The 15,358-nt window shown below is 37.9% G+C and overlaps 1 protein-coding gene and 1 long non-coding RNA gene across 3 annotated transcripts in view; one reads left to right on the top strand and one right to left on the bottom strand.

Moving 5' to 3' along the window:
• EXOC6B (exocyst complex component 6B) overlaps positions 1 to 15,358 on the bottom strand; it is a 715,681-nt gene that overhangs the window by 198,671 nt on the left and 501,652 nt on the right. The window lies entirely within an intron of this gene.
• Positions 1 to 15,358, top strand: part of LOC125108332 (uncharacterized) — a 52,329-nt gene that overhangs the window by 24,391 nt on the left and 12,580 nt on the right. The window contains exon 3 of the long non-coding RNA XR_007129875.1: positions 13,283 to 13,431. This is a non-coding gene — a long non-coding RNA (uncharacterized LOC125108332). The remainder of the gene's footprint in view (positions 1 to 13,282; positions 13,432 to 15,358) is intronic.

Here is a 15,358-nt window from a genome sequence, read left to right as displayed (position 1 = left end):
CAGACACAGAAACTGAAGTCTAGAAAGGAGAGTACGAACTACTCAGAGAGAATGTAAAGCACCCTATAAATTGTTCTCTCTCTCTCTCTCTCTCTGTATACCTAGGTACCTCTGCTTCCTTAACCTTCAACCCTCACCTCTATGGTAGGCATTGCCTTTAATATGGATCTTTGTCTTACTTCTGCCTGCCTCATGGAACTTGATTTTTAAGTTCCTTTCCTTCACTGAACAAGGAAGCTACCTTGTTCCTTTTTCCTCAATAGCCTGTAGGTCTGGATGAGGCCCCTTCATTTCTGAGCACTAAGCCTCCTATTTACTTAGGATGGACATTCTGTAAGTTATATTTGGAGAAGCTCTGGATCTTTCCATATGTATCTGCCAATTGGAACCCATGCCTGGAGCTTTGGTTCCCATGTGCCCCAGAAATCCCACAATAAATTTTTACTTCACTATGATACTTAAGCTACCATAAAAAATCACACATTCTCCCCAAGTAGATTTTCCCCACAACTGAATTCATGTCTTACAATCCTGTCCAAAGAACATTCTTAAAATCAATGAGAGAATCTGTATAAATATTCACTCATTAAAATCATGCATAAATCCCCATTCTAGAAAAATGAAAGTTCCCCAACAGCTTAAAAAAAAAAAATGAGGCCCAAGGATGATGGTCAAAATATCCTGGACAACATATGAGGTGTTCTTTGAGCCATCAGTAGAGCCTACAATGAGATGGTGAACCCCTAGTAATAAAAAATAAGAAGAGCATAGCAAAAAAATAAAACAATCCTTACTAACTCGGTAGTCAAAAAATTAAAAAGTCCAGGGGCGCCTGGGTGGCTCAGTGGGTTAAAGCCTCTGCCTTTGGTTCAGGTTACGATCCCAGATTCCTGGGATTGAGCCCTCCATCGGGCTCTCTGCTCAACAGGGAACCTGCTTTCCCCTCTCTCTCTGCCTGCCTCTAGGACTACTTGTGATCTCTCCCTCTGTCAAATAAATAAATAAAATCTTTAAAAAAAATTAAGAAGTCCTGAGATAAAAGCCTAGTCCAAAGAAAACTGGGAGTTTCTACTCAAGATGAGGATGGAAGGAGAAGTCAGAGGAAGGATTTATCGGAAGCTATAAACTCAGTTCAGAGACGTATCCACTTGCTTTACTTATTCTCAATCATGTTTTAAGAAACACAAAAAATCTTTAAGAAATCCTTTTTGCAATGCATGCTTTTGTTGAGGTATAATTACAAACAGTACATATGCAAATCTTAGGAATACTGCTTGATGACCTTTTCATATGTAAAAACCTGTAAAACTGCCATCCAGCTCAAGATACAGAACATTTCCATAAACTCAGAAGTTTCTCATGCCCTTTTCAAATCAGTAGATCCACCCAGAGATAACTCTAGATTAGAATTATCTCTAACTCTACTCTGTAGATCCACCAGAGATAACTCTTCTGACTTACAGCCCCATAGATTAGTTCTGCCTGTTCTTGAACTTCATATAAAAAGAATCCTAAAAACAGTCCTCTTCTGTGTCTAGTTTTTTGCACTCAGCGGTTTTTGAGATTCATCCATGGCATTGTATGTATCTACAGTTTGCTCCTTTTTATCGTGGAGGACTATGACTAAATCACCATTTGTTCATTCATTTTGTTCTCCTGGTATGTATTTGGGTTACTTCTATTTGGGGGCTATTGTGAATAAAGTCTTTTAAGTGGAAATATTCATTTTCCTTGGAAAAAATACCTAGGAATAAGTTGCTAGATCACGGGGTGCCTGGTGGCTCAGTGGCTTAAAGCCTCTGCCTTCAGCTCAGGTCATGGTCTCAGGACCTGGGATTGAGCCCCACATCCAGCTCTCTGCTCAGCAGGCAGCCTGCTTCCTCCTCTCTCTGTCTCTGCCTGCCTCTCTGCCTACTTGTGATCTCTATCTGTCAAATAAATAAATTTTTAAAAAAATATTTTTTAAAAAATTGCTAGATCACATAGTTACGTATTTAATTTTATTAGAAACTGCCCAAGTTCTTCAGAGTGATTGTGCCATTTCATACTCCCATGAGCAATGTACGAGAGTTATTTCCTATCCACTCCAACACTTGGTATTGTAAGACTTTTTAATTCATGCTATTTTGCTGGTGTGTAGTGGTATCTTATTGTAGTCTCAATTTGAATTCCTCCATGAGTCATTCTGTTAAAGCATCTTTTCATATGCCTACTGGCCAAAAGGTACTTTTTCTTTTAAAAAGTACCTGTTCAAGTTTATTGTCCAAGTAGGTAGTGAGTGGAGGTAGAGATAGTCAAACATATTTTTATTTATTTTTTAAAAGTTTTTATGTAAATTCCACGTATATAACATATGGTGTAATATTAGCTTCAATACAGTGTACACTATAGTATTCAATATTAGTATACAGCATAGTGATACAGCATAAGCACCTTTGTTGAAAATCAGACTCCCTATTCTGTTCCACTGATCTTTTTGTCAATCTTTACGTCAATACTTCACTCTCTTACTTACTAAAGCTTTACAGTAAATATAGAAATCAGGCAGCATAAAGTTCTCTAACATTATTCCCCTGTTTCAAAATAGTCTTGGCTATTTTATTTTAAATTTTTGAATTTCCATATTAATCTTAAAATCAGCTTATAAGCATCTATACTCATTTCCTTCAAGATTGGTATAGCTAGTACAATTCGACATACTTAGAAGAAATGTTACTTCATTATATATCATGGCATTGGGGATTTAATTGGGCATTGGGGTTTAATTCTCACCCACAGCCTGGTGGAGAAGAGCTTTACATTAATTTTGGAAGAACTGACATTTTAATAATATTGCATCCATAAATGCAGTATACTTTTCTATTTAGTTAGATCTTCTTTAATTGGGGGGGTAATGTGTCACAGTTTTGAGTGCACAAGCTTAGCACATATTACTTTGTTACAGAGTATTTCCTGGTGATTGACGTTGTAAATGACATTGATTTTTAATTTCATATTCTAATTCCTCTATATTAGTACACAGAAATAGATCTGCTTTGGGGCACCTGGGTGGCTCAGCTGATTAAGCATCCGACTCTCGGGTTTTGGCTCAGGTCATGATCTCAGGGTTGTGAGATGAACGCAGGGCTCCACTTGAGTCTCTCTTCCTCCCTTCTGCCCCTTTGCACCCTCCCATTGCCACTTGTACTTGTGCTGATGTGCTCTCTCCCTCTAAAATGAATAAATAGATAAAATCTTTTAAAAAAGAAACAGACCAGTTTTTTGCATAGTGACCTTGTACCTTGTGGTCTTAAACAAACTTAGTTTCACTACCTTCTTAAAAAAAATCCCTTAGAATTCTCTACTTAGACAATGGTGTTATATTTTTTAAAAAGAAAACATTTCTCATTCTCCCCCCTTTCAATTAGCTCACTTTGTATTTCTTTTAATTGCATTTTGCACCAGATAGCTTCGAACACCAAGCTGAGTTAGAATGCTGAGAGCATACATGCTTGTCATGTTCCTGGTCTTAGAGGTCGAACATCCAGTCTTTTACCATTAAATAAAATGTAAGAGTAAAAAGAGACTCTTCTATTAGATTAAATAAGACTGGATTTGTCTGCTGCAAAGTTGGTTGTTGTTTTTTTTTTAAGGGTGTCCATTTTTACTAAATGCTTTATCTGCATCTCCTGAGACTTTCTCTCTCTCTCTCTCTCTCTCTCTCTCTCTCTCTCACACACACACACACATGCACACGCACATTAAATAAGCTTATTTCTAACAAAGAAACTGAATTATATTTTATAACCTTCCAATGAAGAAACTACAGACTCTGATTATTTCACTAGTGAATTCTATCAAGTATTAATGGAAGAAATGAAACCAAGTCTAGACAAAACCTTTCCCAAAAGGAGATGGGGGAGAAAACATTTCTAAAATGCATTTTATGAGATCAACATTACCCTAATGGCAAAATCCAAGGCAAAGATGATATAAGAACAGAAAATCATAAAGAAACATCCTACATAAACACACACACAATTTCAACACAATAGCAAATCAAATCCAGCATTACATTAAAAAGATGGTATGTTATGCCAAAGTGGGGTATATTACATAAATGTGTCTGCTATTGATTTCTAATTTATTTCTGTTGCAGATGGCAAACATGGTAAGAATTTATATCTATTATATTTATTGAGACTTGTTTTATGGTCTAGAATATGCTCTAGCTTAGTGTATGTTGCATGTGCACTAGGGAAAAAAATGGTGCTGTTGGTGGAATGTCAAGTTATTTGATATTACAGTTCAAGTCTTCTGTAGTCTTATTGGTATTTTGGCTACTTGTTTTATCAGTTACTGAAGGAATGTTAAAATAACCAACTATAATTGTGAATCTATCTATTTGTCCTTTCAGTTCTATCAGTTGTTGTTGTTGTTGTTGTTTTAATACAATTGAAGATCTATTCATGAGTGTAGACACATTAAAGCCTCTGAACAATTCCCATTCTCTCCTCTACTTCTGGGTCTCCAAGGACATACATATTACACCTTTCAACTGTGCTCCACCTCTCTTTTATGCCCTATTCCATTTTTTAAAAATTAAAAATAAAATTTGTATTCTTTTTCTCTATGTGTCTAAGTTTTGGTGTTTTCTATAGATCTTTGAGTTGACTTATCTTGATTTCTGCTTTATTGAGTCTGTTGTTAAACACATTTAATCCTCTTTTTTAAAATAAACATATATCTTGGGGCGCCTGGGTGGCTCAGTGGGTTAAGCCACTGCCTTCGGCTCAGGTCATGATCTCAGAGTCCTGGGATCGAGCCCCGCATCGGGCTCTCTGCTCAGTGGGGAGCCTGCTTCCTCCTCTCTCTCTGCCTGCCTCTCTGCCTACTTGTGATCTCTCTGTCAAATAAATAAATAAAAATCTTTAAAAAAAATAAATAAAATAAAATAAACATATATCTTTATCCCCAGGGGTACAGGTCTGTGAATCGCCCAGGTTTACATACTTCGCAGCACTCACCTTAGCACATACCCTCCCCAATGTCCATGACCCCACCCCCCACCCCACCCCCCTCTCCCCAGCAACCCTCAGTTTGTTCTATGAGATTACGAGTCACTTATGGTTTATCTCCCTCCCAATCCCACCTTGTTTCATTTATTCTTCGCCTACCCCCTTAACCCCCCATGTTGCATCCCCACTTCCTCATATCGGGAGATCATATGATAGTTGTCTTTCTCCGATTGACTTTCTTCGCTAAGCATGATACCCTCTAGTTCCATCCACAATGTTGCAAATGGCGACATTGTATTTTGATGGCTGCATAGTATTCCATTGTGTATATATACCACTTCTTTATCCATTCATCTGTGGATGGACATCTAGGTTCTTTCCATAGTTTGGATATTGTAGACATTGCTGCTATAAACATTTGGGTGCACATGCCCCTTCGGATCACTACGTTTGTATCTTTAGGGTAAATACCCAGTAGTGCAATTGCTGGGTCATAGGGTAGTTCTATTTTCAACATTTTGAGGAACCTCCATGCTGTTTTCCAGAGTGGTTGCACCAGCTTGCATTCCCACCAACAGTGTAGGAGGGTTCCTCTTTCTCCACATCCTCGCCAGCATCTGTCATTTCCTGACTTGTTAATTTTAGCCATTTTGACTGGTGTGAGGTGATATCTCATTGTGGTTTTGATTTGTATTTCCCTGATGCCGAGTGATATGGAGCACTTTTTCATGTGTCTGTTGGCCATCTGGATGTCTTCTTTGCAGAAATGTCTGTTCATGTCCTCTGCCCATTTCTTGATTGGATTATTTGTTCTTTGGGTGTTGAGTTTGCTAAGTTCTTTACAGATTTTGGACACTAGCCCTTTATCTGATATGTCATTTGCAAATATCTTCTCCCATTCTGTCAGATGTCTTTTGGTTTTGTTAACTATTTCCTTTGCCGTGCAAAAGCCTTTGATCTTGATAAAATCCCAATAGTTCATTTTTGCCCTTGCTTTCCTGGCCATTGGCGATGTTCCTAGGAAGATGTTGCTGCGGCTGAGGTCGAAGAGGTTGCTGCCTGTGTTCTCCTCAAGGATTTTGATGGACTCTTTTCTCACATTGAGGTCCTTCATCCATTTTGAGTCTATTTTCGTGTGTGGTGTAAGGAAATGGTCCAATTTCATTTTTCTGCATGTGGCTGTCCAATTTTCCCAACACCATTTGTTGAAGAGGCTATCTTTTTTCCATTGGACATTCTTTCCTGCTTTGTCGAAGATTAGTTGACCATAGAGTTGAGGGTCTATTTCTGGGCTTTCTATTCTGTTCCATTGATCTATGTGTCTGTTTTTGTGCCAGTAACAGGCTGTCTTGATGATGACAGCTTTGTAATAGAGCTTGAAGTCCGGAATTGTGATGCCACCAACTTTGGCTTTATTTTTCAATATTCCTTTGGCTATTCGAGGTCTTTTCTGGTTCCATATAAATTTTAGGATTATTTGTTCCATTTCTTTGAAAAAAAATGGATGGTACTTTGATAGGAATTGCATTAAATGTGTAGATTGCTTTAGGTAGCATAGATATTTTCACAATATTTATTCTTCCAATCCAGGAGCATGGAACATTTTCCCATTTCTTTGTGTCTTCCTCCATTTCTTTTATGAGTACTTTATAGTTTTCTGAGTATAGATTCTTAGCCTCCTTGGTTAGGTTTATTCCTAGGTATCTTATAGTTTTGGGTGTAGTTGTAAATGGGATTGACTCCTTAATTTCTCTTTCTTCTGTCTTGTTGTTGGTGTAGAGAAATGCAACTGATTTCTGTGCATTGATTTTATATCCTGACACTTTACTGAATTCCTGTACAAGTTCTAGCAGGTTTGGAGTGGAGTCTTTTGGGTTTTCCACATATAGTATCATATCATCTGCAAAGAGTGATAGTTTGACTTCTTCTTTGCCGATTTGGATTCCTTTAATTTCTTTTTTTTGTCTGATTGCTGAGGCTAGGACTTCTAGTACTATGTTGAATAGCAGTGGTGATAATGGACATCTCTGCTGTGTTCCTGACCTTAGCGGAAAAGCTTTCAGTTTTTCTCCATTGAGAATGATATTTGCGGTAGGTGTTTCATAGATGGCTTTGATAATATTGAGGTATGTGCCCTCTATCCCTACACTTTCAAGAGTTTTGATCAGGAAGGGATGCTGTACTTTATCAAATGCTTTTTCAGCATCTATGGAGAGTATCATATGATTCTTGTTCTTTCTTTTATTAATGTGTTGTATCACATTGATTGATTTGCGGATGTTGAACCAGCCTTGCAGCCCTGGAATAAATCCCACTTGGTCATGGTGAATAATCCTTTTAATGTACTGTTGAATCCTATTGGCTAGTATTTTGGTGAGAATTTTCGCATCTGTGTTCATCAAGGTTATTGGTCTGTAGTTCTCTTTTTTGATGGGATCCTTGTCTGGTTTTGGGATCAAGGTGATGCTGGCCTCATTAAATGAGTTTGGAAGTTACCCTTCCATTTCTATTTTTTGGAACAGTTTCAGGAGAATAGGAATTAGTTCTTCTTTAGAGGTTTGGTAGAATTGCCCTGGGAAGCCATCTGGTCCTGGGCTTTGTTTGTTTGGAGATTTTTGATGACTGTTTCAATCTCCTTACTAGTTATGGGTCTGTTCAGGTTTTCTATTTCTTCCTGGTTCAGTTGTGGTAGTTTATATGTCTCTAGGAATGCATCCATTTCTTCCAGATTGTCAAATTTGTTGGCGTAGAGTTGCTCATAGTATGTTCTTATAATTGTCTGTATTTCTTTGGTGTTAGTTGTGATCTCTCCTCCTTCATTCATGATTTTATTTATTTGGGTCCTTTCTCTTTTCTTTTTGAGAAGTCTGGCCAGGGGTTTATCGATCTTATTAATTCTTTCAAAGAACCAGCTCCTAGTTTCATTGATTTGTTCTATTGTTTTTTTGGTTTCTATTTCATTGATTTCTGCTCTGATCTTTATGATTTCTCTTCTCCTGCTGGGTTTAGGGTTTCTTTCTTGTTCTTTCTCCAGCTCCTTTAGGTGTAGGGTTAGGTTGTGTACTTGAGACTTTTCTTGTTTCTTGAGAAAGGCTTGTGCCGCTATATATTTTCCTCTCAGGACTGCCTTTGTTGTGTCCCACAGATTTTGAACCATTGTGTTTTCCTTATCATTTGTTTCCATGAATTTTTTCAATTCTTCTTTAATTTCCTGGTTGACCCATTCATTCTTTAGAAGGATGCTGTTTAGTCTCCATGTATTTGAGTTCTTTCCAAATTTCCTCTTGTGATTGAGTTCTAGCTTCAGAGCATTGTGGTCTGAAAATATGCAGGGAATGATCCCAATCTTTTGATACCAGTTGAGACTTGATTTAGGACCAAGAATGTGATCTATTCTGGAGAATGTTCCATGTGCACTAGAGAAGAATGTGTATTCTGTTGCTTTGGGATGAAATGTTCTGAATATATCTGTGATGTCCATCTGGTCCAGTGTGTCATTTAAGGCCTTTATTTCCTTGTTGATCTTTTGCTGGGATGATCTGTCCATTTCAGTGAGGGGAGTGTTAAAGTCCCCTACTCTTATTGTATTATTGTTGATGTGTGTCTTTGATTTTGTTATTAATTGGTTTACATAGTTGGCTGCTCCCACATTAGGAGCATAGATATTTAAAATTGTTAGATCTTCTTGTTGGACAGATCCTTTGCGTATGATATAGTGTCCTTCCTCATCTCTTATAGTCTTTGGCTTAAAATCTAATTGATCTGATATAAGGATTGACACTCCTGCTTTCTTCTGATGTCCATTAGCATGGTAAATTGTTTTCCACCCCCTCACTTTAAATCTGGAGATGTCTTCGGGTCTAAAATGAGTTTCTTGTAGGCAACATATAGATGGGTTTCTGATACCCTGTGTCTTTTGATTGGGGCATTTAGCCCATTAACATTCAAGGTAACTATTGAGAGATATGAATTTAGTGCCATTGTATTGCCTGTAAGGTGACTGTTACTGTATATTGTCTCTGTTCCTTTCTGGTCTACTACTTTTAGGCTCTCTCTTTGCTTAGAGGACCCCTTTCAATATTTCCTGTAAAGCTGGTTTGGTGTTTGCAAATTCTTTTAGTTTTTGTTTGGCCTGGAAGCTTTTTATCTCTCCTTCTATTTTCAATGATCACCTAGCTGGATATAGTATTCTTGGCTGCATGTTTTTCTCATGTAGTGCTCTGAATATATCATGTCAGCTCTTTCTGGCCACAGTGTCTAGTCTCTGTGGATAAGTCTGCTGCCAATCTAATATTTTTATCATTGTATGTTACAGACTTCTTTTCCCAGGCTGCTTTCAGGATTTTCTCTTTGTCACTAAGAACTGTAAACTTTACTATTAGGCAATGGGGTGTGGACCTATTCTTGTTGATTTTGAGGGGGTTTCTCTGCACCTCCTGGATTTTGATGCTTGTTCCCTTTGCCATATTGGGGAAATTCTCTCCAATAATTCTCTCCAATATACCTTCTGCTCCCCTCTTTCTTCTTCTGGAATCCCAATTATTCTAATGTTGTTTCGTCTTATGGTGTCACTTATCTCTCAAATTCTCCCCTCGTGGTCCAGTAGCTGTCTGTCCCTCTTTTGCTCAGCTTCTTTATTCTCTGTCATTTGGTCTTCTATATCGCTAATTCTTTCTTCTGCCTCATTTATCCTAGCAGTGAGAGCCTCCATTTTTTATTGCACCTCATTAATAGCTTTTTTGATCTCAACTTGGTTAGATGTTATTTCTTTTATTTCTCCAGAAAGGGCTTTTATATTTCCTGAGAGGGTTTCTCTAATATCTTCCATGCCTTTTTCAAGCCCAGCTAGAACCTTGAGAATCGTCATTCTGAACTCTGTATCTGACATATTACCAATGTCTGTATTGATTAGGTCCCTAGCCTTCGGTACTGCCTCTTGTTCCTTTTTTTGTGGTGAATTTTTCCGCCTTGTCATTTTGTCCAGATAAGAGTATATGAAGGAGCAAGTAAAATACTAAAAGGGTGGCAAATACCCCAGGAAAATACTTTAACCAAATCAGAAGAGATCCCAAATCGTGAGGGGGGAGAAAGGGGATAAAAAGAGGTTCAGAAAGAAAAAAAAAAAAAAAAGAAACAATTAAAAAAAGTAAACGAATAAAGAAAAATATAAAAAAGAAAAAAATATATATATATATTAGATAAACTAGTTAAAAAACGTTAAAAAAGAAAAGGGTAAAGGTTTAAAAAAATTTAGCAGAAGAAGAAAAAAAATTAAATTAACTGTAAGACTAAAGAATCATGGGGAGAAAGCCATGAGTTCTGTGCTTTGCTTTCTCCTCCTCTGGAATTCCGTCGCTCTCCTTGGTATTGAACCTGCACTCCTTGGTAGGTGAACTTGGTCCTGGCTGGATTTCTTGTTGATCTTCTGGGGGAGGGGCCTGTTGTAGTGATTCTCAAGTGTCTTTGCCCCAGGCGGAATTGCACCGCCCTTACCAGGGGCCGGGCAGAGTAATCCGCTCTCGTTTGCTTTCGGGAGCTCTTGTTCCCTGAGCGCTTTCCGTAGAGTTACAGAGGACAGGAATGAAGATGGCAGCCTCCCAGTCTCCAGCCCGGAGGAACCGAGAGGTCAGGGCCCCACTCCTCAGTGCGCCCTCAGAAAATAGCGCCCGATTACTCCCGTCTGCCTGGCCTCTGGCCGTGCTCCGAGCTCACCAAGCCTGCAACAGGTTCAAGGTAATCCCGAGCTGAGAGTCACTCCTCGGCTCGGTCTCTGTAGCCTGCTTCCCCATTCTAATACCTGTAAGCTCTGCGACACTCAGACACCCCCGAACCGTCTGTGACCCTGCGGGACCTGAGGCCACGCTGACCCCGCGTGGGCTTCACCCCGGTTTAGCCTCTGGAATGATGTCCCTCAGTGGAACAGACTTTTAAAAGTCCTGATTTTGTGCTCCGTTTCTCCGCTGCTTGCCAGGAGCCGGCCCCTCCCCCCGCAGTCTATCTTCCCGTCGCTTTGGATTCACTTCTCCGCCAGTCCTACCTTTCAGAAAGTGGTTGATTTTCTGTTTCTAAAATAGCTGTTCTTCTTCTCTTCGATCTCCCATTGGATTTGTGGGTGTTTGCAATCTTTAGATAAGCTATCTAGCTGATCTCCTGCTACCTGAAGTAGTCTCAGCCTGCTACTTCTCTGCCATCTTGCCATTTAATCCATTTTTAAGAGCTCACATTAATGGGCTCTTCACTACAAATCTGTATTTTGCTATTCTAAAACACATTTGATTTTTGATCTATGTTCAGATTTTTTTTTGGTATTGCTATTCTTTCTCTGTTTTCTTTAACATTTTAATCAGTTACTTTGAAATCTCTGTCTCCTAGCATATCTGGATTACCTAACGATCTGTTTCTATTGACTGTTTTAACTTTTGATTACAGATCAATTTTTCTGCTTATTATCACTTTAAAAACCTCTATTTCATATGCCATATATTGTAGATAAGATGCTACAGAGGCACTAGATTATTTTATCTTCCTCAGCAGAGTTTTGAGTTTGGTTTAGGCAGGCAGTTAAATTATTAGTAGATCACTTTCATTTTGTCAGGCTTGTTTTTAAAGTTATAGTGGGTCAATTTTAATTTCATCCTTTTTTTTTTTTTCCATTTGACAGAGAGATCACAAGTAGGCAGAGAGAGACAGGAGGAGGCAGGCTCCCTACTGAGCAGAGAGCCCGACGCGGGACTCAATCCCAGGACCCTGAGATCATGACCCGAGCCGAAGGCAGAGGCTTTAACCACTGAGCCACCCAGGCGCCCTTTAATTTCATTCTTCATCTTAGGAACTTGTCCTTAATCCCTACCAATGGCTTTACCAATGTTTAAACAGAAAGGCCACATGCTTATCAGGTCTCTCTGTGGGTCCAGTCCTCAATGTCTCTGCTGTGCAACTCCAGAATATTTGTTCACTTACTAATATTCCAGCAGCTGATGTCTTCTACAGCTCCAGAGTATACCCTATTCATGTGAAGCTTAAAAATCAGCCAGGAACTGAAGGGGAATTTTATAAAGACATTTTGGGGGGGGTTCTTTCTTGGTGTTTCTTCCCTTCTTTGGCTTCCTATTCCTCTGAAACCAATTGTTATTTACATCCCAAGCGTGGATTACCTTCATTTTTTTGACAATTCTCTGGTTTTGTATTTTGTATATAAATATACAAATATTTATAACTAGAAAATAAGTCTGACTGAGCTTTGAGAGCACAACTAGAACCTAGAAAGAAACTTTTTAATTTGTCAATATATATTAACCAGAAAAAACTTTATTTTATATGCCCTAGTCTTGATTTCCATTATCAGCTTGGCAAACATTTTTTCCTTATAAAGAAAATGCATTCACATATGGGTCTTATGAACTCACAATAAAGGATAAAAGGTATAGCCAGTTAATCATAACCAGTACATGCACATTACAAAACAACAAAAACACCAGCAAATACCCTGACTTCTATGTTCTATTGCCATAGACCAAAACAGTGTTAAGAGCAAAAATAAACAAACAGGAAAATATATAAATGTAAATAAATAAATTACAGACATGTGGTTTAAGGAAAATAAACACTAAATACGATGCCCTAGAACACTGATGTTAATCTTTGCCTCAGTTTTGTCATTGGAAAAATAGAACTGTTATAATGGTTAAATAAAAAGAATTCCTAAGAAGTATTTACCACAGTATCTGGCTTATATGAAGCACTCAGTAAATGTCTTATGATTATTTTCATAATTTTTATTCCTCTGAGCCTGAGTATAAAAAACAGTTGACAAGATATTGGATATATTTGCTTAAAATATAAGTATTTTATGAGTTCGTAATATTTTACTAACCGTTTACGCCTTTTATAGAGTTGTATGATTTCCTTTTTTAACCAAAAAAATTCTGTCACACAAAAAAGTGGAAAGTGTACTTCCCATTCTGAAGCAAATCAAGGAGAACATGCAATTAAGTGCTAAATTGAGCAGAATAAGCTCTAAGTGCTATATGATTTTAGAAGAAATGGTTATGAGGCCAAAATAGTCAGAGAAGGCTTCACAAAAGTGGTAGGATTTTCTGGGAGACCTTCATTACATCCCAAAAACAACAACACAGAAATGTTTTCGAGTGGCTTCCAATTTGAAATGAGGTCATATAAAGTACTCTACAAATAACAATTATTACTACACAAACCTCCATAGAATAAGAAGTCCTCATAATGAGAAATAAAAACTCTTCCTTTCTCTTCCCTCAATTCCTGTTCAGGTTAAAGGTCAACTTCATCAAGTCATCTCATTAACACAGAAATGTCTTTGAACGTATTCAGTCTTTGCCATGCTTGACATTTCACCAGACTGCAACCAAGACGCCAAAGAATCAGATTCAAATATTAATGAGCAAAAGGTCACAATGAGGTAATCTCCAAAGTTCTATTAGTTCCTGTTTTCTGACCCTATCCAATTCCCCCTCTCCTTCTCCAGTCCTCTCTTACCACCTACATTTACAATCACTGGCTTCATTTCAAGATATACCCTCTAAACTGTAATTTCACTTTAAGTGAATTTTAAGTGGAGGCCTCCCAGATGCTGATTCCCAATCCAAGGGTAATCTGTAGAGCCATCAAGTTAAAATAAAAAGAAGAGAGAGAATCAGCTAAAAACTATATTGAATTTTGATATTTAACTGCTAGAACAAAAAAAAAATGAAAAAGAAAAAAGAAGCACTCTCTTTCAAACTTTCCAATAAGCTATTTAATAATGTGACAAAGCAGAGCGTATTAAAATATTAACAAAAGCTTCCAGGAAAACCTCTATAATCTCAATTGTTTATTCAAGACCTTTACAAACCTCATAAAAAATTAAGTGGGCTTGGAAAAAACACACCACAGCCATAGGAGAAAGTTTACAAAACACAATGGTACAGACGCCTGACTGTCTGCCAGCCAGTTGCTTTTAACTTCCACATACAACTTATTACTCAGTTCCTAACTGGTCGATGCCCTAAATAAGAGCATTCCTCCTCCCAAACACCTCATTAGCCTGAGTTTCTTTTTCACTTTTTTGAGCTAACGTATCCTGTAGGTGCTTTGGTTCATTATTTTCTGCCAATACAAATACTTCATTTCAGAATATTTAAAACCTTAGGCTTCTCTGAGGGAAATCATTTAAGATCTTCTTTATAACAATTTCATTAGCTCTCTAATTAATCTTACTATGGGAGAACAGTGCCTGAGCCATCACGTCCATTTTACGGTAAGTGGTAGTGAAAACGAGACAGGACTAGACTGGGAGAGAAACGCAGAGAAAGAGCAAGGACTTTGGTTCATATTAATTTAGGTTCAAATCTCGGCCCTATCACTTACGTGACCTTTAGGAAAGTTATTCAATCTTGATTAGACTTAGCCTGTTCATCAGTAAAGTGGAGATAATGACGCCAACCTTGCAGAAATTTATGCAATAAATGGGATAATAGAATACAGAGACCAGTACAGTATCTGGCACATATGAAGGTCTCAATGAGTGATAGATAGTTTTTATAAAATGTTCTTATCTTTAGGAGAAGTACTGCAGATAGCTCAAGGAAATGTTTAAATGAAAACTGACTTGGGTCCCAGGCAGAATTAAATATTCCACAATTCTGGAGAGGCAGTTGCAGAGAGTCAACATACAAATTCTAATGTGAGCTGGATTTGATCAACTTTCATACGTGTAGAAATCCACTCTGAGTTACTCCTGTCCTAGGAAACTGAGCATGAAATATGAGTATTTCATTCAGTCTCAGTAAGTAAATGCTCTTAAACCATTTATATTCTAAGGAAACACACTGCATACTCTCCCCATCCCCATCTTTTCCCCTTCTGAAAGGCCCCTACAGGAGCTGTAAAGAGGAAACTTTTCATCACAGTGTATCTGTGTGAAAGCACCAAAATATGTTAACAATTAGAAAAGAGGAAACCTGAAAGACTGCCTTGTTAATTAAGGAACTCGCTATCAAAGAACTCATTAAAAGGTAATGAAACCAAATGGCTATTAAAATAAATACCCACTGAATAAAGATTGCCTGGCTAACAGCCCTTCAGTGTAGCTTTTTACAAACACTCCTAATAGAAAGGAGCCAGAAAAAGATGAAAAACCACGAAAATGCTAAAACCAAGACTGAAAAAACCAGCATTCAAGTTATCCTGAGTAGGAAGTAGAAGCTGAATTAAGAAAAATCTTGTTAGAATTCAGAATGTGGGGCATCAAACATTCTTGAAGAGTCTTCTACCATCCATCCCTTGATCTCAGAGACCCTGAACATTACATAATCCAGAACCAGGCAGCTGTTCCTTTCTATACTTGC

Source organism: Lutra lutra, chromosome 9 (assembly GCF_902655055.1).
Source record: "Lutra lutra chromosome 9, mLutLut1.2, whole genome shotgun sequence".
In the NCBI taxonomy this organism is placed as follows: domain Eukaryota; kingdom Metazoa; phylum Chordata; class Mammalia; order Carnivora; family Mustelidae; genus Lutra; species Lutra lutra.
Note: the sequence above shows the minus strand (reverse complement) of the source record. Positions and strands in the feature narration are given on the sequence as shown.